General features: G+C 38.3%; 1 long non-coding RNA gene across 3 annotated transcripts in view; it reads right to left on the bottom strand.

Moving 5' to 3' along the window:
- Positions 1–2,819: 2,819 nt before the first annotated feature.
- LOC116217057 (uncharacterized) overlaps positions 2,820–24,624 on the bottom strand; it is a 112,910-nt gene continuing 91,105 nt past the window's right edge. For 2 of the 3 annotated variants that reach the window (XR_014885383.1, XR_014885384.1), the window contains one exon: positions 21,665–23,974. This is a non-coding gene — a long non-coding RNA (uncharacterized LOC116217057). Of the gene's footprint in view, positions 3,086–21,664; positions 23,975–24,624 lie in introns of those variants that run through there. The other variant, XR_014885385.1, reaches the window with a different exon arrangement.

Consider the following 24,624-nt stretch of genomic DNA (forward strand, 5'->3'; position numbering starts at 1 on the left):
CTCTGCCCTCTCAGCAAAGGTACTGTTGGAGCCATCCCAACCTGAGCTGCAGAAACCTGATGAGGAGTGTGACTCTGCCTGCATGCAGAACAAGGAATGCTGCATTCAGGCTGTGCAGAAAGAAGCACCTGACTGTGTGATTAATATTTTGTGTGCCGCTTTGAAGCATGCCGCAGAGCCCAAGCCCTTGGCCCAGCACAGCTTGCTTTCTACCCTTTTAGCATCATTGCCCTGGCTGTTCCATCACAAGCTGTCCTCCCACCATTAGCTAGGGATGCAGAAGAAATCCCAGTGCAAGATAAGCTAAAAACGCATCCATCCTAAGAACAAGTTTTAATCATTACCTATTCAGTGCTTCTGTAGGAAGAAATGGTAACAGTATCTGAGAAATAAATACCACACATTTATAACAGGCAGTGTGACATTCTTCCTCATGGTTCTTCTGGATGAAATTAAGGATGTTATCTCAGAAGTCTCAGGACATTTTCTGCCCTAACAAAATTTCAAAGCAAGGGACAAATCAAAATACGGGTAAGAAAAGAGGGGAGCAGAGGGCAGCTCTGGCCAGACTGACAGAGGCACCAACACTGCCAAGCATACAGCAGAGTGAGTTGGATTTTCCTGTACAAGCAACAACACGGGCAAGAAATAACAGAACTAAGTTTCTACAGAAGATTTTAATTCATCTAGATGTACCAAAATGACAAACAGCACACTCTCCTTCAGCTTTCCAAAACACCTCAAAAATGACCTTCCTTTAAACCACCACCTGGCAGAGCACAGACTGCAGTGTCCTTGTGGCAAGGGCTGGGGCTGCAGCTCAGCTGGGCACTGGGTTCATTCTTCATTTTAAAAATTAATGTTTTTTAAATGGGTCCTGGATACTAAAAAGCATGATTTGTTAGAACTTTTGTTTTGTACAGGAATGTTCTGGGCTGGACATGACATTAATGCTGAAGGTATTTAAAATTCAGATGTATTATTTTACTCCAGGAGTCAGTAGAGATATTCCAGTGAGTTTGCGGTAGCAAAACGTCATCATATTAAGCTCATAAAGCATATCTAAAATACGATGTTTAAAACAAATATTCTTTATATCTAAATATTAATTTGCTCTTTATCCAGTGCTTCAGCTTGCTGCAGCTCTAATTAAAAATAAAGTAAGGATAACTCATTTCACTGCTTATTGTTAATGGTTAAGTCAGTGGAAGAAGTCCTACCAGAGCTCCTACTGGCTGAACAAACTCCTGTCCCAGGTCTAGCATGAACCACATTTCATTGAGACCAGGAGCATTGGTCACAGGTTAACAAGGACCAACTGGGACCGATAGCCAGAAATATTATTTGTAATGCAGTAAATCAGAGGTCTGCACTGGGGGAGGGCAGAGGGAAATAAGCACATACATCAAGTGTAATTACAGTAATTTTTGCTTGTATGGGAGGATATATTCACCTACTGATTCCAGCCCAAAGGACTGTTTCCACTGCAGTAAAAATGAAAACAACAGCAATGAGGTTATATAGATTTTTGTACTCTGCTCTACTTAAAAAAAGGAAAGTAAAAAAAAAAAAAAAAAAAAGGCAGAAAAAAGTCACAGAACTTACTGTAGACCTTTATCTCTGCTGTTAAACTGGGAGAAAATAATATTTGATACAGGTCTATGATTTAAATATTTTACCAGTGCATCTCTGTGGATATTGCTTTGGCAGACATTCCTTATTTCAGCTTACCATCAAAAGCTGAAAAAGTTATACCATTTTCAAAGGTATAAAAGCATAGATTTTTGTTATACCTACAGAACTACCTCAGCCAATGGTGAGTGAGTGGCCTCATGTATCAGAAACAACATCCTTCTTTAGCACAGACCTCCATACACACTAACCTACCCTTACATCCATCCTCCCCAGTAACTCAGGTATAGCACTGTGGAAAGGCAGCTCATAGCTGAGCCAGCTCTTTTACTCTTAGCTTGGTCATCTCTCTGCTGCACTACACCATGACACAGGGACCTTTGTCATCACTCACAACCTCATGACGTCCAAAATGCATACAACTATACCAGCTAGAATTTGGGGTGCTCACTTTAAAATCTTTTTTTTTTTTGCCATCAGCACAACTGTAAATAGCTAGTGTAAATAAAGTTTTCTTTGTGTATCTGACTACTTTGGGTATCCATTCCTCTAGTGAATTGGGTGTCAATCTGTATCTTTATTTTAAAAAATCCCAAGAACAATAACCTTGTAGCTTCCCACCTCATAATTCAATGTTCTGATCTGTAATTAAAGAATGCATTAGTCCATTTATATTTTATAGTCAATTTCTCTTAAAGGTTTCAAAGATATTTTGGAAACACTGTCTCTTTATAGATGGTATTGGTTGAGAGAGGGAAAACATTTCTAACATGATCAAGAGTTACTGAGTGGGCTAACTACAGCAGAACCTATTGTATTAACAAGGCAAGATTTGTTTTAAGTTCAATGGAGAAAAGATACCTTTGAATTTGAGAAGTTAAAGGGTGTTGCATTACCTAGGCACAATGGGATAGGTTAATGATGAAGTTTCAGTTTTAACTTGGAAACTGCTGGGTTTTGTAGGCTTCAGCCTGTCACTAATAGGTATATTTTAACGAGATACATGGGGATTTAGGGGAACAATTCCCATTAATGTTAATGGGATTCACACAGCTAAATCCCTGTGCTGGAAGTGTTTCTTTTAATGTGTCTTTAATACAGCTTGTGCGTGTATGTGCATGCACATGTACACGTGTGCACACGCATCTGGTTAATGGTTAAATATATAAAGAGGAACGTTACAATTCCAAGCGTCACTGCTTCATTCTATGATTTCAAACTGAAATGGAGGTAAAATATAAGTATCTGGAAGAATGATTTATTTATTTAACCCATCACTGTTTAAAAAAAAAAAAAAAATCTGCTCCAAAGGTTTACTGGGAGTAGGGATGTTAGATCAGTCACACATCATGGGCTCACAGAAGCGTGATCTGCACACTTCATGTCCTTTGTTGCACCTTAATTAAGGCAGGGTGACTTTTGTACAGTCTCTGTTCCACTTCCAATGGGATCCCTAGAAAAGAAGGGTTGTTGAAAATCTAGTCAGCGATATCTGGGAGCAACACACATTGGACTGGTGAGAAAATCTGCTAAATGGGTACATGCCCTGCTGATCTGCCCTGAGCAGCCGTGGGCTTCTTTGGTAGCAATCAAGATAGAATTTGAAAGGCTACTGGGGAAAAAAGTTGTCTATTTCACTCATCTGGTCTGCATACACATGGCCACTATAGCAGCAGTAAATAAATTGCAATGCTCTGTAAAGAGTTTTCTGCAAAAAAACTAAAAGAAAACACAGAGAGTTTGATTTTAGAAACTTTAAATACTTTTGTATTATTACCCACCAGGTGGTAGGCAGGAAGCCGTGGAGAGAGACACTACAAGAACAGCAGTTGTCTGAGGGGCCAAGCAGTGCCTTGAAACAGAGTGAACAGACTGCATCAAAAGGAGTGACCACCAGGATGCGAGGACACAGCAAAATGAAGACTTGAATACGTACAGAGCACTGAACACAGAGGGATACAAAAGAAAAACAACGTTAAAAGTATTTTTTCTTACAATTTCTTAAATGAAAAATAAGTGGCAAGTAAAACTCAATTGTCAAAAATAACATCTAAAATACTGGAACGCCACAAAGATGAGAACCATTACAAAAACAGAATGAAAGTATGCAGAGGGGACAGGGCTTGCCCGCATTAAAAAGAAAAAAGCACAAATTTTACACTCAGAGCTGAAAGAAGTGGTATGCACATGTAATCTTGGAAACCTATATAAACTCCTAGACAGTGAGGGATTTAAGATCAGAATATGTATTTTGAGCTTCCAAAAAAGATTCAAGGGGGAAAAGAAGCCTAGAGAAACATGCTTCCAGAGTACAAGGACAGCTGAACAGTCCTTCAAAATGTGAAGCAATATCAATTACTAGAGCAGGAGTACCAAGACACTAGCAGGGATGAAGGCTGAGAAATACAAAATCCCTAGCCTAGGACTTTGAGTACGAAAAGCAAATGAAAGAATGGCAGACAATGATGAACTTGGAAAACAGAACTCTGTCCCAGTGGTGCAGGAATCCCAGCAAGGAAAAGTAATTCTTCATGCACTGACCATGACTGCAGAGACTTCCAACCAAAATTAAGATATCTATTGAGGTCTACAGCACTTTAAAAGAAATACTAGGATGCAGACTCTCAAATGAAGGTTGTTGCCTTATTTGTGATTATTACGTGATTAGTTACAAACTTGCTTTCCTCTGTTTGAAGCCATTGGTAATTTAATTCCTTAAGTACTGATAAGCATTCTTCTTGAGAATAAACTATGGGGTCAACAGGAGAATATTTACAGCTGCATACAGAGAATTCAAAGAAAAGTATCTCTGTCATAGGGGAACTTCTGGAACACTTGTGCCTGGAAACACAGGATTATCAGAAATTCCCAAAAAGGAGTTTGATGGTTTATAGAGAGGGATACCATCTTTCAGGCCCTCTGCACACTGCCTTTAAGCTGGTATCTTCCTTCTTGTTATATCCAAAAATTTAAAATGTAATTGGAATCTAGGCTGAGAGAAGAATTTTATCACTACTTGTGCAGCAACTGACAGAGTGACATCAGTCCTGAGACTTCTCTGATGGTTGGCGTGATGCAAATGAGTCAATAACAGAAACACATTTTAAAACAGATCATGCACCTACTACCCAAAAAGTTTGCTGCAATCCATCCAATCTGCTCAACTTTTAACACTGAATACAAAAAGAGAATAAGGTCGTTCTCTGTGACTCTAAGCCCAGTAGCACAGGGACTGAAGCCTCGGCCCAAACCATTCTATGATTCATGATTCTATGTCCTGCTGTAAGACCCAGGTAAGCAATCCAACTACTGGCACAACATTTCCCCCATGCTGCTGCACTATTCTGCATCATCTATTAACCACAGAGTGAGTACAGAAATTACTTCACAGCCTGATGGTTAAGGCAGTGACCCAGAAAGACACACGTTAAGTCCTAATTTGAACCACACACATGCAACCTGCATGCTGCTTGGGTGTGCTGCCCACCAGCATGCACTGTGTGAGCACTAATTCCTAAAGCCGTTAGCATTCCCTACCAACAATTTTAGCAGCGTTACCGGAGTAGCAAGTATTCACCAGAAGCATAAATTTGTCTTGATAATAGGTGCTCTTAGTGCAAACATTTACAAAATGGATTCAGAACTGTCTAAACTACTCACCAAAGTAAAGGCATTTTGATCACTCCATATAAAAAAAAGATTCCCCTTTGTTTTATTCTGCTGGTTCTTACTGCAAACTTCAATTTTGAGTTGAGTGCCATATTCATTTTGATAACAGATCACTCTCCTACTTTCATATCTCACTGCCAAATGGGACTCACCTGTTATCTCTGATAGCAGGCAATTCGAACTTAAAGCAAGCCTGTCTATCAACTACTGTTTTAACAGCTGATTAATTAGGGCTGCAGGGATCCTGTGGAGGGCTTTATCTGAAGAGCAGCTCAACCATTAGTAGAAGAAACTTCCTTGTACACTCCTAGCTCAGATAACAAAGTAAGATAATAGTTCACAATCCTGCTCCAGCTAATACAAATAGAGGCACTCCCTCTTATTCTAACACATGACTCAAACAAATCCCCATGATATAGTACTATAGTACAGAAATCTCCAGTGTTTTTGAAAATAATATCAGGAAACGGACACCTAAATGACACATTATTAAACCACAAGTGTTACTAGCAAGGATGAATTGCCTACCTCTACTCTTTTTTCTTTTTCTTTTATCTAAAAAAAGTTGCTAAGAAATACAAGGATGTACAGTGGTCCTGGACCATCCTGTGCTACCACAGCCAATTACTGAATTCTATCTTTGTCTTGCAAATACTTTAACTCACTGTTTAATATTCTTTCATACCACAATAGGTAATGTTGGCCAAAATAAATTTGCTATTCTTTCAGTGTTTATTTCCCTCATTCAAGTCAATTCCATCTTTCTGTGTGCATCTGGTCCCCATTTTTTCTTACAGTTCTGGAACACACAAAGGCCTCTCTTAAATAAGCCCATATGTACAATGCATTGTGGAAGTCAGAGCTATAGCATGCTCTAGAAGCTAAAACACAGATTGGTTCCAACAATGATTAAAAAAATTAATGTCGGGAAAAAATGCTTATCAAATATTAACAAACCTGTTGGATCAGAGGCAACCTGCTTCTCAGGTTTTTATCAGTTTTAAATCACTGTCTTCACTAAGAATCCATTACTAGCCAGTCTTCCTCAGGAAAGCAGCATCAGGGAAGATAAGCTTTTAGTCTGGCTCCAAAGGCAGGTCCCATATTGAGGACCTCATCCGAAAGTTCTTTTCTGCTGATTCTAAAAGACTCAAAATAGACTCCTGCAGAGAACACCACTCTCTCACTGCATTCTGTTGAGGCTTCACTTCTTGTTTTCAAAGATAAACAAAAAACTCTCCAAATCCAAAAATCAAGAAACCAAAAAGGCCGTAAACCTGCAATTTTATTTCTTTTAATAATAGAGTTTGCATCAAGAACTCAGCATTTGCCCATTTCTGAAATTGCAGACCATCAGTAATAAAAGCAGTGTTTCTAGCAAGTTCAGCGTAAAATTTCATTGGTCGTGGCCACAAAATTGTCCCTCATTATCTCATCATTAGTTAAGATTTCAATGCAGCTTTGGTATTTTTCCAAGCCCCATCTGGATTGGCTGGGTTTCAGGTGGCTGAAACCACAGGATGTTTCCTCAGGATGCATCCCCACTTAGCCGAACCTACCCAGTGCATTTACAAAGTTATTACTTTTGTAGATAGGTAGGTAGGTAGGTATCTGGGGGCATTAGCAGGTTGGAGAAGGCACTGAAAGACTTCAAAGGTACTTCTGCCTTCACCCAAAACCTTGAATAGAGATTAGCATACCACTGTATCTTCTACCAACAGTAATATGTTGCTATACCATAAGGAAGATAAGTTAGTTAAGGGATATTTATCCTGCAAAATTAACTTTCGTAACAGAGAACCAAAACAGAACAGAGGAAGAACAAATGCATCCTTAAGGAGGAATCTGCTTTTTTGAAAGTCCTATGTACTGAACATCAAGACTCTTCACTCATTTCATGCATACTTTACCAATTAAATAAATGCCATATCAATTTTTTAAAACAGCCTTGCAATGACAGAGCTGTTCAAATGACTTCTCAAGAAGATCAGATTTAAATGCTTGAGTCATGGCTGTACAGTGCGTCACTGAAGACATTATTACCCTGGCAAGTTGAAGCAAGCACAGAATGCCAGCAAGGCACAGAAAGGCAGCTAGGTCAGACCTCAGTTCCAGACACTCAACATAATTCCACACTGATTTACATATTACTTTCACAAGCACAATTTGTTTCCACATACAGCAATGATAAAAAAAAAAAAGCACCAGCCAAGCAGCTGATCCAGAGAGCCTAATTTCTGGCTGAGATCTTGTCCAGGTGTGTCCCATGGTCCTGTACCCTCAGCCCAGAAGCAGGGAACCAGCAGGATACCAGCAGCACTGACATTACTCTTTCCATAGATTCACATACAGCCAAATCCTATCCTCAAAGGTCAGCACAAACTTAACCTGTATCGTTCTCCAAAAAGCAAATTGTGACTGAAATTATATGTTAAATGATTTGTACCCATTAAATGCTTTAGTATAAGATTCAGGTTCAGCTGGACCAAAATGCATTTCCTTCGTTTCTTCCAGTGGAAAAAGGTCTCACAGACATATTTAAGCCCTTCTGTGAACTCCTTTCCCCAGAATCTGTGCCAAAGACTAATGACATATGGTATCTCTCCTAGATTTGCAAGTTGAAAAGAGCAGGAGAAGACCCCTTTCATTACCGCATAATAGCATGCTTGCAATAGTTCAATAGCTATAATGAAACATGACAACTTGGATCTGCTTCCAGTGATGTCTCAAGCCAGTGTCTGAATTGCACACTTCTGAACATGTGTCAAGTAATAAATAAATGCAAAATTCCTAGACATCTGGAGGGAAAAAAAATCCTAATTTTCATGTTTATTGGTGATCAGCAATTTTCAAATCACAAGTTTCTACAAAATGTTGTAAATTGTTACTTGTTCTTAAAGAAATTTCTTTTTTCCTTATTATCTTGGGATGCTTAAAACCATTTCCCTGAGTCCTGCCCTGTAATCTGTGGCAGCGATCATTATATTTTAACAGAAAAAAACATACAGCCACAGATGGAGGAGAAAAAGGGAGAAAAAAAAAAACAGATAAGAAAGAGCAGAGCACTTTTGTCTCCTATACTACTGTAGGAAGCCTAACTGCAGGTCTGGCTGCTCAAGCCTGTCCTCAAGTGTATTTTTTAGACTTGGAAAATGTAAATAGATGTGGAAAACTGCAGTTTAATAGCATACATGTGCATCAGATACCAAAATGCAAATTTGGATCCTGTTTGCAGTATCCTAAATTTAGATCCTATGCACTCAACTGCTATGGTTACACGGATCTGCAACGCTTATAGCAGCCTAGGCTTCTGACACTCAGTTACTTGTTTCTTTTATAAAGAAACATTTGCCTTGATATTTAAATATCATGACCTAAGTCAATCTAAAGACACACAATTTTCTTACAGCTCACAAGAAATCCTGTGGCATCTTCAAAACCAGTTCCTTAAGGATTATGTCCACTCAGAAACCACTAGGAGTAAAAAATTTGCTACTTTAATTAAATAAAAACTCATAATGTCGCGTTAACAGCAGTCATGGCATCTGGAGTCATGAAGAGAAACACTAAGAATCTCCTTAAGCTCAGAGAGGAAAAACCCACAGCTGATAATGCTGGGTGTGCAATCCTTACACAGACAAAAATCCTGCTCATACAGACAGAAGAGAAATCCCGTGGAAAAAGAGTGGAGTGAAGGCAAAGAAAATTCCTTCGACTTGGCTCCTAAAGCCCTGGGCGGAAGCCCAAACTTTGATGCTTTCTGGTTAAGAAATGGAAATACTAAAACAAACAAACAAACAACCCGCCTATAGATTAGCAGGATTGCTGTAAGTTAACCCATTTCAAGTTGCTTGTAAGCAATGGAATTCTACCCTGTTCCAAGCAGACTATAAACACGCAGCAGACAAAGCCCAAATTCAACATTTTGCCAGCCCTCATCTTCACTGCTAAATTTAATTAATGAACAAAGGCCTCATCTAGTATTTCTCAAAAGTTGTTCTTTCTTTTTTTTTCTTTCCTTTTTTCTTTGTCCTTCTATGCCCTCATTTTTCCATTTCTCCAATAAAACACTCAGACCTTCTTAGTACTCCTCTGCTGGCACTAATAGGATTCCATTATCTGACATACAGTGAGTCATCACAAAGAAACAGAAAACCTTGCTTTCCTATACAGCAGTCAAGTATCTGCTCCTTTATAAGGTCTCAGCTGTAATTTCTCTGCTCGACTTAATTCCTCTCTTTACTGCCATATTATAAAAATAGGGGTGCTTTAAAGTAAGTAAATAAATCAACCCTGCACAAAAAGTCAACAAAATCACTTAAACAGATAATATATAGCTCATTGTGTTCAGCACTGCAAAGTAACACCAGTTGGTCAAAGGTCCAAGGACAGCAGCAATTTTTTCAATCATATTGGCACCAACTTGCCCAGATTTGTGATTTGAATATAAAGTGAAGAAAGCCATGGACAATTTGGCTTTGCACTTGTTTTAAGATTTCCTTGAAGCTGAAAACTGAAAGTGACATTAGAGAAGAACTATCCACTTAGTAATAACTTGCACGAAACCACAGAAATGTAAACTCTGGAAAATGCAAATAAGCTGCATAAAGATTTAACTGTTGCTGTACTAATAGGGTCAAACTGTAATTTCAATAACACAGGTCCATCTGCTTTGATCTCTCCAAGGGTTGCGTGTTCCTACCTAATGGCCTCAATAATTACATATTTCCTGTGAGCAAAATGAGCCCCAGTAAAAACAAACACCTGTGCTGTTGATGGGTCACACATTCAAACGTATTTTATATCTTTTAGTTCTAATTTTAACCTTCGTGCAAATTTGGAGTGATACTACTGAAGACAATGAGGATTTCTATTGTTGTAATGAAGGACAGAGTCTGTCCATAGAGATTTTTTTTAAATAAAATCTTCAAACAGACATTTTAAGTGAATTTCACAATGTCTTTACTCAAAAAATGAGCCTTTCGCTAACTGAAAGTAACAACCAAAAAGGAAAGTGAAGGGATTGGGGGGAAAAAAAAAAAAAGGGTTAAAACTGTAGGGACTGGGATATTTAATCATTGATAACACTGACTGAATTGTAAAGAGGCTCAAAAGAAGGTGTATGTGAATGGAGATGTCAGATTAGCTTTCCTACTGGTTGGGATTTCAATAACCGACAGTAGATAAGATACAATTAGTATTCATATATTGAGGCCAGAGATTTGGAACCATTTTTCAAAGTATTGTCTAGCCTTGAAAAAGTTTGAGCTGCTTTATTGCATTTTTACAAAATATGTATTTTAATAAAATGCACTTCACAGGAGAAGAAAAACGTTGGACAATTGTCTTAATGTTTCAACCACCAGAAAACCAACTGAGAAGCAAATGAAGTTGGAGAGTCCTGGAAGCTGCATGACTGATCTATCAAGACTTCCACTGTACTTGAAAGGTCCATGGGTCACAACTGCAGGAAGTCACATTTTGAGACCCAGCTATGAAGCTATTCGAATGGCCCGAAGATATATCCCACATCAAATGGCTGACCTCCTGCACTCCAATACTGCAGGTCAGCTCATGCTTTCTAGCCAGAGGCCCTTGCTGATTCTTTTTCGTCATATCTTGGAACAAAGAAACAGTCAACTTTCTGGGAAGTCTCCCTGGGTTACCTAGAACTCAGTTTGGCAAAACTGACCGCAGCAGCTCTCTTACAAACTAGTTAATCTCTCTCAAACAGCGGCAATAAAACTGAACTACTGACTGCCTTTAACATCTCCTTGTCCCAAACCTCACATCGTGGAAACATTTCAGCTTATTTGGCTTTGCAGTGGCATAAAGATGACTTACAGAAGTAAACATTTCCTAAAATCTGTCAGGTCATCATTTAGAGCTGTGCTGTTAAAATGGACTTACTAGCAGTAATGCAGCCAGCTTTTTACAGGTAAACAATTCAGTAGGCAAAAATTCTAATAAAAGAGAAAAATGTGCCACTGTATCATGTACCCCACATTGTTAATTAATGAGATGCAATTATCATTACTCAAACGTTAGCCCTTCATTTAATTTTCTGATTTCTTTGATCTCTCCAAAACAGGTCAGTGCAGGGAAAAATGGTACAGAAAATCTATGCAATGAAACTTTGATGAGAAACTGAAGAATTTCTATTGAATTTTAAGAAACTATTAATGCTATCACTCACCTGTGGAATACAGCACTGCTGCATAGTTTAGCTAACCAGCGACCTCACCAAGCAGTTACCTTGCCAGGTAGTACTGCATCTTACATGTCAACATAATACTGAGTATTTGCAGAGCACTAAACTCTATAGACACAAAAATATCACACGTAGTTCAAAATATTAATTGGTGTTGTTATGCAGTAATATTACTCAGTGTTCTGCTGGATTATTTTCAGTCTACTTTTTCAACAAGGTGGTCACTGGGATGAATTTCTTGCCTCTAAAAATAAGACAACACGATTCTGTTAACTGCTTACCACAGAACATAAAGCAAAACAGAAAATAAATCAAGTAGTAAAGGTGTAAATACATAAATATCATGTTTCCAAAGCTATTAAATGCCCTTGGTAGAGTGGACACTAAGGTTGCTTTGTTTTTGAGATGGCTTTATTTATTGCTAATATATTCATCATTCAGAATTCACACTGTACGGCCACCAGGCAGACCTCAGGATCTTCAGAGCGGTGTACTGCCCATCCTGAGCTTGCATGTGCCCTGGAGAGGGCTCAGTGAGGGTGCTCCACTGTAGCTACAATACAGCATAATTACAATTTCTGCATTATTATATGTGCAGAGTTAGGGTCTCATCGTCTGCCACCACTGAACTCACCTCCTCTCCATATCACTGGGATTTAGTGCTAAGGATGTAGCTGTTACTTAGCCAAAGCAGATATACACTTATCAAAGTATTCAAATGACTATGCTTAAACCCACTGGCAGGCTTTTATTGTTCTACTGATTACAAACTAAAAAGCAAGAGGAAGAGACACTGCAGCTACCCATGCATGAAGGAGAACTTTCTGAGTGATACACTGATGGGACATTCTTGCATTGCTTTTCCCCACAGATCATGCCAGACAGCTGTATTACACAATTCTGCAGTAGCTGTGGTTTCCAAAGAAAACATTCCAGGAGACTGCATCACTCTGGTTAGTAAAGAAAAGAAGAGCACATTTTTTTCTATTCCTGAAATGTAATGAACAAAAACAAGGTAATGATGATGACTGATATATTCCAAAGTCCCATCATGTAATCCAAAGTCTACAAAGCACGGGAAGGTAGAACTGAGGTTCTTTTCAAAAGAGGATATGGATAGAGAAAATTGCCTTCAAGTGCACTTGCTGTTCTCCATGCCAGGGCACCCAGAGCAGATGCCTGTGGCAGCAGCTGCACCAGTGAGGTAGGCTAAACATTGGGGAGTGTACCCCAGCAGCAAAACACTGCCCTAGATCATCTGAGCACTGTAGATTCTCCACTGCAATAGGTCTTTAAGAGCAATATGGACAAATAACTGCTAGGAACAACATAAATACAGTCACCTCCTCCAGGGCCAATGGAGGGACCAAATGCCTTCAAACCACAAAGCCATCACACCTCAGATTCATCTCCATGCTGACTTTTTATTTCCTTCCTTCCTTCTTTTGCTCACCCCAAGAACATCAACAAACATGAACAACATCCAGGAATCTCCAGACTCACCAAGAAACCCTGCTAACTTGAAGCTTAACCTACTGCAATCACCACGGTCTGGGGAAAGCAGGAGAAAACATTTAAATTGTTTTGATTGTTTTGACATTAGAAAGCTGCTTTTAAAAATAATTCATTTAAGGGAAAGACATTTTCCAGTACGCTGTGACTACGACTGATATACAATAATCAATCCCTTGGATTATTTTGCCTCTTAGAGAACAATTGCAGCTCAATCATTTACGCAACAATAGATGATGTAATGATGTAATTTCTCTTAAATCAACACAGTGGTGAGATTCAGAGTTGGTTTCGACCTGACTGAAAATATTTTAGTGCCACAAAATTGACAGAGCAAATATTGCGAATACAGGGAGTTGAGGTGGAGACCAAGTAATTTAAAAAAAAAAAAAATCCTCTACAAGAAGCTGCTGCTCCTGACAATACAACCACTATATTTCTTCAATTCACTAATATTGCTCTCAAAACAAATTATAGCATATTTTTATACTAGGCAAATACCTAACTGCTTTACCATTCTGCCTCTACAGTAGGGTTCTAAGATGAATCCCACATCTTTATTCTTCAAGCAGCATCACTAACTTTCATTTTAATCTTTTGCAGCAAAACAAAAACTGCATCTTATTGTAAGTAATATAATTTATTTATACTTGATATAATTTGAAAAAGTGATGACACACCAACAGCTCAAGCATGAAGCATTTTTTACTCTTCAGATGATGAGTGACAGATGATTATCAAATAACATTTACTTACTATTTAAACGTTATTAAAAAAATCACTCCTTTTAAAATGCATATAAAGACAGCAGAAGAAAATTCTATTTTCTCTAGTCTTCCTGGATTTGGAGGATATTGAGGGTGACAGGCCACACAGTCACAGAAACTTGAGCAATCGGTCCACCCCATTGTGTGAAATGTTTTCTGCAACTTACTGCTCATTTCTTGCCAAAAATCTTACCAGTCACTGTTTTCATCACTTGCCTTCTGCTTATCCAGTTCCTAATTCATTACTCTCACTGACAGGCCCTTTCTTGCCCAATAATTTGCTTCCCCTCTCCAGCTGGTACTACCATCTATAAAGGATAACAATTTTCTAAACATCCAATAAATTGGCATTTAATTATTCAATTTGCTTTTTAAATATTTGCAGCTTGCTCAGTTGTGCCAACATAAAACAACAACATTCAAACATCTAGCATAGCAATTTGAAAATTAGGCATCACAAAGCGTACAGGACCATAAAGAAGACAAACTGGATAACACGGTGTGTGGAAATGACACAGTAGGAAATAGGATACAAGTCTAGAATAGCATCCAAAGTAGAAGAGTCTGGAAACTGCATAAGTACTGTAACCCTCAAGCTCAAAGATAATCTACATGGCCAAAAAAACTCATATCCTCACTTACAGTGATGTCTGGTGGTTTGGTTTTTTTGCATGTGTTTTTTTTTTATTTGTTTTTAATATCCTACAATCTGACATATGTAAAATAAAGTATTTTCATTGGGAAAACTCTACTCTTGTGAAGATAAAATTCAATGGGTTCTTCTGAAGTCCTTAGGACTCTGTTTGGACTTCTGGTGTATTCCCCAGTTCTGTCTGATCTGCTTATTAAAACATGTTTTCTCAGAACAAATACTGGAAGAAAGTTTAGAGAAATACTCAAAATTCTATTACTTCTGCTACACTTCATCAGTCCCAGAGAACATTTTAAAGATGAAGTTCCTTTGACAGAAGTGCTCGCTACAACACTTACTATATCAGACAAGAGAAATTCCTACCTATGATGATTCTTTATCTTTTATAAAAAATTTAGTAGTGGACCTCAATACTGTGCTACTATTAAAATCATAATGATGGCACCTGAAAAGGTCACGCTTGTTTTTTAAGCTTTCTGTATACAAAACATACATTTCTACTGTATCTGCACTACAACTTTCAGGCTGCATTCACTACCATTTTCTGAGCTGTGTAGACATAATCTTCCTTTTTGTTTACTTGTCAACAATATTAATGCTTTCTATTTTCAACACTTTACTTTCTTCCTACTTTGAAGATATGTCAACAGGCAAAAAAAAAGTACACTTAGTACTTGAATATGTAATGCAGCTTCATCTTCAGGCGTATTTGTCATTATACAGAGGTTAAGAATTTGTACTTATTTCATAAATATTTCATCAGTATTTTCTGCATGCTAACTAAATTATACACGGTACATTTCTCATTTTAAAGAAGAAAATTTATTATCAATGAGCACATGGGAATGACAAATACTTTCCAGCTGTTTCTTTTCCATGCCTCAAAGGACCCTAGAATTTGGTACTGTTAAACTGGGTAACCCCAAAGATGTCAAAGGATCACTTTTGTAAAGAGCAGTTATTGTAGTGAAGTCCATTACTGTGATAGCTTTGTTGTATCACTCCCTCTATAAGCTTGAAAATATTTCACACAAGCTAAGCTAAAAGTTTCCATTAATCACTGTCAGCAGCATTAGTCAATTCCCATAACACATCATTAATTTATGCAATGCACCCCACTTTGTTCAGGGATATTAGACAAAAATAAATAAATAAATGACTAATTCAAGCTTTGAGGATTTTGCTCTACTCCTTTACTATCTCTCTGCTAGCAATATAATCCATTACCCAGAAACACCAGCAGTCTCTTCCTTGCCAAGGCCCCCATCTCTACTAGATCTTTATCAAGTAGTATTACAAGAAGTTGAACTTCTGGCAACGTCTTTTGGATCTCTTGGGAATTTTAGCACTTCCCAATGAAAGCATCCAGATAACTGACACACCACAACGCTTCAGGGCAATTTCTTGAACTGTGATACCTCACAGAACACGAGAGTGGCATTTGGTCACAATGTCTTTTTTTTATATTTAAGATTGACACTTGCTGCAATTACCCTTTCCACAAGATTCTGCTTCAGAGATGCGCAGCCTCTCAAATTACTGACAGCCCTGCCACAAACCTGACTTTGTTCTCTTAACCAACTACTCCCCATGGCATTTCATTAAAGGAATATTTTGACCGAAAGCAGTTCTGCTAAATACCTTTCTGCTCATAGCTTGGTTTGTTGTTCCATTTCTGGCTGTCTTTGCTGAATGACATGCAGATTTGGAGGTAAGGCAATTAACAAGTAGAACAATTAATATTACAAACTATCTTCATGCTAACTTTTCTGAGAGAAAGGGTTAGACTTTCCCCAGTAACATGACATCTAAACAGTATATTAACAGTTCTTACACTCATGCAGCCTCCACCACCACATATCTTCTAGCACCTCAAATCTGTGAGTAGAAGCCAGCCACTGCTTCCCTTTGACTCTCTCTGAGAATTTAACAGCATTTTTGCATCTAAACTTGGTTCAAGACCTATTTGTAGGGAACAGAGATACTACCCTCACCTGCCTTAGGGTGTAGCATAAGCTTAACACATCACAGTTAAAAGGAAAGGACCACCGTAAGTCAGAGCTGAAATTTTTAGCTGTTTGGGTGGTCAGTTCTGAAATACCAGTTTAGACAAACTTCTGTCAGTTCTTGAAATACTACTACTTCATCCCTTGAGAAGAGCTGAGGATAATATGCTGAAGTTACGTGAGCTTATTATCAGGCCAGCGTTTAATACTAGAATTGGTCTATATTCTGAGAATGGTCCAAAGTACAAAGCAAATTTCCTCCCACAGACTTTTCTGGATGCAACCATCAAGTAAAATATTAGTTGTGATAATTTTACAAAAGAAAGACTTCTGATTGTCGAAATGTCATTTCAGGGCAATTTTGTGCTTGCCTTGCATCCCACGATAACTATCAGGGAAAAAATATATATATATCAGCTCCTTAAAGAAGAGAAACTGTGTCATATCTACCTTTTAAAATTGAGTCTTCCAGGATCAAAGCAAAAACCAATAGAAGCTCTGTAAAAACAGTGCAGTTTTACATCGGGGCTGAATTTAGCTCCAAATCTTTGGCTAAGACTTTAAAAGGTAGCAAAAGAAACTGAAGGGGGAAAAAAAAAAAAAAAGAAAGACAAAAAGAGGACAACGCAAGGTCACTACAATGGAAGAGAAATAACTGATAAAAGGTGCTCCATTTTTTTCTTTTCCCATATGTTCAAAAGTTGTTGTTTATTTAGTCAAAATACTAATTTCAACTTTATGACAAGAAAAAGAGAGTGCTATAAGGCAGTAGGCTCAGCAGATCTGTGTTTGAGCAGAGTCAGAAGTACTAGCTCTCAAGAAAATACGCAAAGACAAACAAAAAGGAACAATTAAACCAGCTGGCTGCCCTAGCTGTGGCTTCTCTCACTTCTACCCTTAGTTTAAAATCATTCCTAAATGGGTTATTTTCTTAATTTATCCCAGCCAATGTACACTGTACTCAGGTGGTGAAATTTCCTGGTAATAACAGGAAGCATGCTTGTAAGGGTATCCCTCATTCCCACCGCATAGCCCAACCTCTTACACTATCAGCACTACACCAAACAAATACCTGCATCCCAAAATATGGACGTAAGTTTCACCACTTGATGCCAGTTGACACACTTGTTAAAGTGCTCGGTAGGTATCCAATTATCTATTGTCCATCCTGAAAGGCATTCCTGCTGACAATGAGTCTGTATTTCATCCCATTGGCAAAAGGGATGGGCAAAGTGTGGTTTATTTACTGTAGAGATGTTCTCCCACTTTCACATGTTCTTAGAACAAATACTATATCCATACATTTTACCATTAAATATTTGGACTTGACTATTTCCTTTTATTCCACCTGAATTTCCATTCAGGCCTTGAAATGCAAAGACTCTGTTTATTTTCTCAGCTTTAGGCATCTCTAAACAGGTTCAGAAATGAAAATGAAATTTCAAAAATGTAGGGAAAAAAAAGTTTTCTGAGATTCACAATTCAACAGTTTCATACTGAAGAAAATTGAAAAAACATCCCTGAGCATAAGCTCCAAGCCAGCTGAGAAAAAAAAATCACAATTCTCTAATGAACACCTAATAAAAAAGTCCTCTTATTCAAAGTCTTGCTTCTTGAGCCCACAAGAAGCCTTGGGCTGGCTGTGGAAAATTCACCGCCCTTTCCTTGACATTTCCTAAACCTTGAACTTTCATATAAGCCTTCAAGCACTTGTAAGAGGGATGTGGGGGAAAAAAAAAAAAAGAAAAAAAAAAAGATGAGGAACAACAAGAGATTACTTGGATGCATGCAATACTCATTCTGGGACTGTTCCCTCTGTTACATATAGCCAAGATCATGATTTGTGTCCAGCCTACTTTCGCAAACCCCAGTTAATGCAACTCCCCTCACTTTGAGATATGGCTGCAGTCAGTTACTCTCACTCTAAAACATCCAGATCTTCAATCTTTTTCTAGCTATCACCTTCCTTCTATTAGAAAATAAGATCTAAAAGGCATGTAGAATTCTTCCTTACTCACAGATTATACAAACTGTGAAGTATTTGAAAGTTGTTTCCAAAACTTGTACAGTCTTCATCACACATTTACTGTCATCATTGTGAAGCATCATGAGACTTCTACAATACAGCAAGCCCGTCTCCAGAGCCAGTTATGGGCATCTATCTACCTTTGGCCACATCACAACTTTTCCTTGTATTTCCTTGTTTAATCTTTGTATGATCTGTGCGTTCCAGATGTAACTGCATATGGCTGCTTGCCCACTAGATTTGCATCCTGGCAATGCTTTTCAGTATGCATCCTTTGTAAAATAAAGTCCAAACCAAAACTAGAAACTGTGATGTTCTGAAAAGACAGCAAAGAAGTCAGACAAATGCACCTTGAGATACAGAACACAGCACTGATGTAATAGAAAAATGAACTTCACTTCACTGGCAGACAAATCCTGCTGCCTTGCTCAGTTAGTCCCCCAGGCTGGAACAGTACTGTGACAGAGCATAAGTCAGATCTCAATCATTTCATCACATTTTTTTGGAGGTGTGCAGCTAGTAGGATCAGAGCACACCAACTGGGACACACCATTTGATCTCGTCTATTTCCTAAAGCTTGAGGCTTAAAGGGAGCCTTAGACCACTAGAATCACAGAATAGCCTGAATTAGAAAGGACCCACAAGGATGACCGAGACCAACTCCAGGCCCCACACAAAACCACCCAAAATTCAAACCCTGTGTCAGAGAACACTGTCCATTTCTTGAGCTCTGGCAGGCTTGGTGCTATGATCATTTCCTAAGGAGCCTGTTCCAGTACCCAATCGCTCTCTGGTGAAGAACTGTTTCCTAAAATCCACTTTTTCAGCTTCTCCAAAGGAACAGCTCTACCTTTTTTCCACTGATCTGCTGTTTTCCCTTGTGCACCACCATGAAAGGTCTGGCTTTGTCTTCAAGTACCTGTTGGGTATCCTTTTCAGCTACCCCAGGGATGACAAAAAACATGCCATATGTACACCGCTAATTATCTGTCTAAAACAGGACGAGCATATCCACGCTACTTACTGGGAATAGTCTACAGCCTATGCCACTTTCAGACCTGTGACGGGGACCAGTTGGATTAATAGTTTGTTAAGAGCCACGCACACATTATTTTAATACAGCACAGAACATCATACACCAGTATTTGAATAATAGCATGGGAGCAGTGTCCAAGAATAGCTTTCCAGTCTGCACAGGTCATTACATTTTGTACAGTTACCACAAAATCAGACATAGCAACCAGAGATGAAACAGACTTAATAAATATATGTACTATACAATACATACATATTAAATATTCTTCAATCTAATCGATTCTTACTTTACATTACAGATTGAAGTCTTAAGGGCTATCACGGCCTGACATTTTATTTAGTCCTGAAAACTGTGGATTCTTTATCTAGTTGTCAGTATCTTCAGGGGATGCTAAACCCCAAACTGTATGTACCAGAAAATCCGTTTCAGTTCATTATATATGTTTTTATAAGTACACATTCTTCCTTCCACTGCACTGAATTGGAACATATATTTAATTGCTCATATGTTGACCACAATGTAGGATTCACTAATAGGAGAGAATTGCAGAGAAGCCTGAATGATGAAGAAACAGTAGAAGTGATACCTAATAATTTTTGCTTGGTATTCAGAAAGAAACAGAACAATACAACCTATTAGTTTGTATTAACAATTCTATTATTTGGCCCAAGATGGATAACTGAATCAGCTTGTTTCTACCACTGTAATTCTGTTTGCTCCTTTTGAATGCTGATAGTGTTTACACTCTTCCTGACTTCTAAAACCCCACCAGTACACCACATCTGGGGGGCCTTTTTCAATTGACTGCAGAACACAAATTCAAAGCTTTTGTGTGTATAATCACAACGGACTTTTTTTTTCTCACCTCTATCCAGTAACAGAGGTATTCCACTGTATTGGTCTTCATTAAAAAGAAAAAAGAGACTTTTTTTAAACTTTCATGCTGTCTTTTCACATGGATTTATCTCAGAAGTTTTAGTGGCTGTTATCAACTTTCCACACTTCATAACTTCTGGACTATATCAAATGCTGTTAGTGTCCCTTTTTCTATCTGTTATAAATTGCTTTTTTATTTCTAATCTCTGCTTTCACTTCAACACTAAGCCAGAAAAGGCTTTTAGTTTTTTTCTTGCCTGTAGAGTCATGGATTTTGGACTATCTAACTTACCTTTGCTTTTTAAGAACCTCCAATTTTCAGCCAGACTACTCAGGCCCTTATGTTTTTGTGGAGATTATACCACATTCATCCCCTTCTTGTTGCATATAAAGTTTGCCCCAGGTTCTAGTGGTTTTTCTTGCTGGATCCTTTCTCAAGCATAAACAGCTTCAGGCTCAGAGATTTTGCTCTGTAGGTTTTTATTTCCTTTTTCATCCTCAGAAAAACCTTACTAGTACCACTAGTTACTGCTACCTCGACCCAGCCCTTTTAGTGCCATCAGCTGAGTGTCTGCATGGCCCGTCTGCCATCTCAGCTATCTTATTTACTACCAAGCTGTCACCTTCAATATTTATGCGCATCAGTACCTCTAAATGAAAGGCAGAAGTAAGTCCAAAGGAGAACTGAGTTCTCTGAAGCCCTGGGTTATCATTTCCAAACAGCTCCCCTCTCTGCAAAGAGAGGGATTCTGGCTTTGAGCACCCAAGCACCTCTGAGCAGCAGTGTTGGTGGTGGGCATCCTGAAATCCAGATCAGAATTTCAAATTGTAAGACCTTCAGTTTTTCAAGTCACTTAGAGGAAAGTGGACAATTATCAATTTTAGGAGGCCCTTGGGAAAAGTTCAGAAATAGTGAGGTTATATTTGAAAATTGTTTGCAAACAGAAAAGGTGCCTTAAATTGCCTCTTCAGTTCACAGAAATAATAGGTTTCAGCAGAGTTAAGATGCTAGGAGTTTTAGAAGTGTCACTGGGAAAAAAATAATGGAAAGTGCTCAAAATGTTGGTACATCCTTGTAGCTCAGAGTGCAGTATATGCCTATTGTTACCTCTAGGCACTAATTACAGTGAAGGGAAAAGGGCAACAATAAATAAAAAACAGATGGGGAAATGTCATCCAGTTAATCCAACTCTGTCTCCTTCTAATTCATAGGAAACATTTTATTTCTGGGTCACAATGGGTAGTGCTACAGCACGTTTTATATACTGGGAGTTTTTACAGAAGAGGGAGTTCTTACATTACATCTTTGCCTGACATTTTCTGATACTAATTTTTTTTTCTTTACCTCATAGCAGAGCACATGTAGCACATCTACACGCACAAGCATATAAAATCAGGCTATATTATCTACTTTACAACTTTAAAAGTTCACAGGTACTTGTTCATGATTCATGTAGCTCTTGCTACATCCATAATAAGTACACAGTAAGTGAGAGGAACAACAAAATTAGCACAAACAAATCACTAAAGTCTGCTCAAGACTCACAACGGGACAGATTCAAAGGTGCTCAGTAGCCAACTCCAGCATAGCCCTTATCTCCTATCTGTAGGACCTAGTAATCTAGCTTTCATTTTATATGATATCAGCTCACAGATTTTTGAAATAAAACACCTTTAAAAAATACCACACATCCCATACGTAATGTATAACATACCCAAACCTGTCCTCATAGCTGATTACAACAACTGATTACCAGGATGCAAAGCTGTTGCGATACCTGATGGGATGCAAGAGCACAACCATCTCTCATCTCAGGTAACAATGCATCAGTCTCCTTTCACCTGCTCCTCCAGTTACAGATTTGCTCTGTTTCATCTGTTTGAATGACTGCCTACCAAAAAGGCACAGAAGAGATAAAGAGTCTAACTCATGTCTCATTCTCCACACTGCTACTACTGTTGGTCTCCCTGATGAGCCAACAGACCCCTGAAAAAATGTACAGATACATTGAGAAAGTTGTCCATAGCACACATTTTAGACATATTACAATGCAGATACTAACTGGAATTTCATGCATTGTTCAATTCAGTCCAAAAGATGCATCTATCTGCCAACAGATAATTAACAGTGGCATTTTCAGTTCAGCAAAAATAGCTGGAGTGGTAAGTATTTAGAGTGCCAGAGATACTGGTTTCTATTTATACACAAGGAAAAAGTATAAAAATCTGCCTGAATCAACACCACTTTTACCATAATATTGACAACAGCCATTTCAGAGCACTATTCTAGAATGTGAGAATTCACAATCATTTACAAACATTAAGGAGCAGAGGGCAATAAAACACCTGCTGCAGTTAAGCAGAAGAGGCTAAGAGACTTGCCCAGGGCAGATAACAGCTCTGTGGAAGCAGATCACTTTTCCCTTGTGTTCACCAGCACGTCTCACCTTCCTCTCAAAAGCGCACTGATGGATGTTCTGAGAAGAAAGGACACACATCATGCTAGACTATATACAGCAAATATTAAAATTTCTTCATTTGCTTCTGGAAAAACAGAACACAGAGCATACTTCAGGAGTTTTGTAGGGTGTTTTTATCTTCATATCTCCCTTAGAAGTAATTAAGATTTACATGATAAAGGATTGAGGTGCCATGTTTAACGTAGTCCAGCCCAGAACACTGAACAACAGAAACATATGGAAATTATTTTGAGCATAGTAGCTTCCCTAGCTTCAGTTCTCCAAAATATTCCAGTCCTTCAGTCCTCAGGCTCACAGATTTTGTTCTTGGATCAAGCATGGCAAATCTGCAGATATACTAGCTTATGATCCAATAAAAACCAGCCCCCAAGACCCCTCCAAAATTAGTTGCTCAGTTTTCAAATTCCCTTTTCAATGGCAAGAGTAGATTATATTTAGCTCATGTTCCATTAAAAAATGCCTGTCTTTAAACAAGGTGCTGTTTTTTATTCTTTCTGTCTTCAGTTATATAAGACTTCACTGCTGTCTCCACTATGATAACACTCCAACAGTCTAAAAAATACATTTCAGGTGTTCAACATGAAGGAGGTTGTGTGAGTTTAACCTTCCTTGGGATCCTTGTGAGCTTTTTGTATTTAATACTTGTTTTATCTGAAGCCTGTGGAGGTTCTAAAATATTAGAAGACACACTTTCTGAGAACTACCTTTCTAGTAGCCTGAAGATATAGCCTTGATGTTGGGCAACAAAGTTATTCTCTGTAATCCCCTTGATGTTGTAAATGAAAAAGAGGATGGAGCTAACATCATCTGAACTTTGGGCAAACCATTTGCTCAAAAGCACCATCAAAGAACCAAGCCTGGCCAAAAAAAAAAAAAAAAAAAAAAGAAAAGAAAAAGAAAAAGAGAAAAAGAAAAAAACCTTAGGAAAAAAAAACACCCAAAGCATACACAAAATGAAATTGGTGCAAATTAACTTCATTGTATTTGGAGACCCATACAAAACAAAACCCACCACAGTCTATAAAGCGAAGTCAGAGAAGACAAGGATTGAAGTTGTAGCTTCACAGTAGCCATCTTTTAACAGCTTTCCTTTTTCAACACTTTAACCTAGAGGAAAAAAAAAAAAACTTCCCATTGTTATGCCCCTATTCAACCTTCATTCGAAGTCATTCACTATGCATTAATTACCACTTTCTTCAATGCACCGGGAAGCTCCCAAACATGCTCCTGTTTTCAAAGAGGCACACTTCCATGCCTAAGCTTTTTATATGCAGAGCCTGCTGAATTTTTTTTTTCCTTCGCATACTTTGAGATTCCCCTAAATTTTGCATACTGTAACTGTTCAGAAAGGGGGGGGGTGTGTGCAGGGGGCGAAAAGACAAAAGGCTGATTTCATGCTTCCAGAACAGTTGTTTGCATCTCTTTCATTTTTCCTTCCAGCTGTGAGAGGCAGCAGAAGGTTCTTTAGCAGGTGTCCTGCCTGCCCTATGGTAATTTTTAACTTTCCTTCACTTTCTTTTATGTCTGTTGCATTCGTAGAGACATTTTCTCTCCCCTCAGTGCCTTATTGCTGTTTTTCTCTTTTTTTTTCTTCTTTAAACAAAATACCTGATTATTCCCAGATTATGTCATTCTGTTCAGCTGTGGACTCAGATTACAAAATTGAGCAAAGAAGAAATGTTCAGAAGTCCCAATTTATATATTAAATATCAGCTTTTATGTATTCACACCACAGACTTTCATCACTAAAACTACAC

Source organism: Meleagris gallopavo, chromosome 11 (genome assembly GCF_905368555.1).
Source record: "Meleagris gallopavo chromosome 11, MGAL_WU_HG_1.1, whole genome shotgun sequence".
In the NCBI taxonomy this organism is placed as follows: domain Eukaryota; kingdom Metazoa; phylum Chordata; class Aves; order Galliformes; family Phasianidae; genus Meleagris; species Meleagris gallopavo.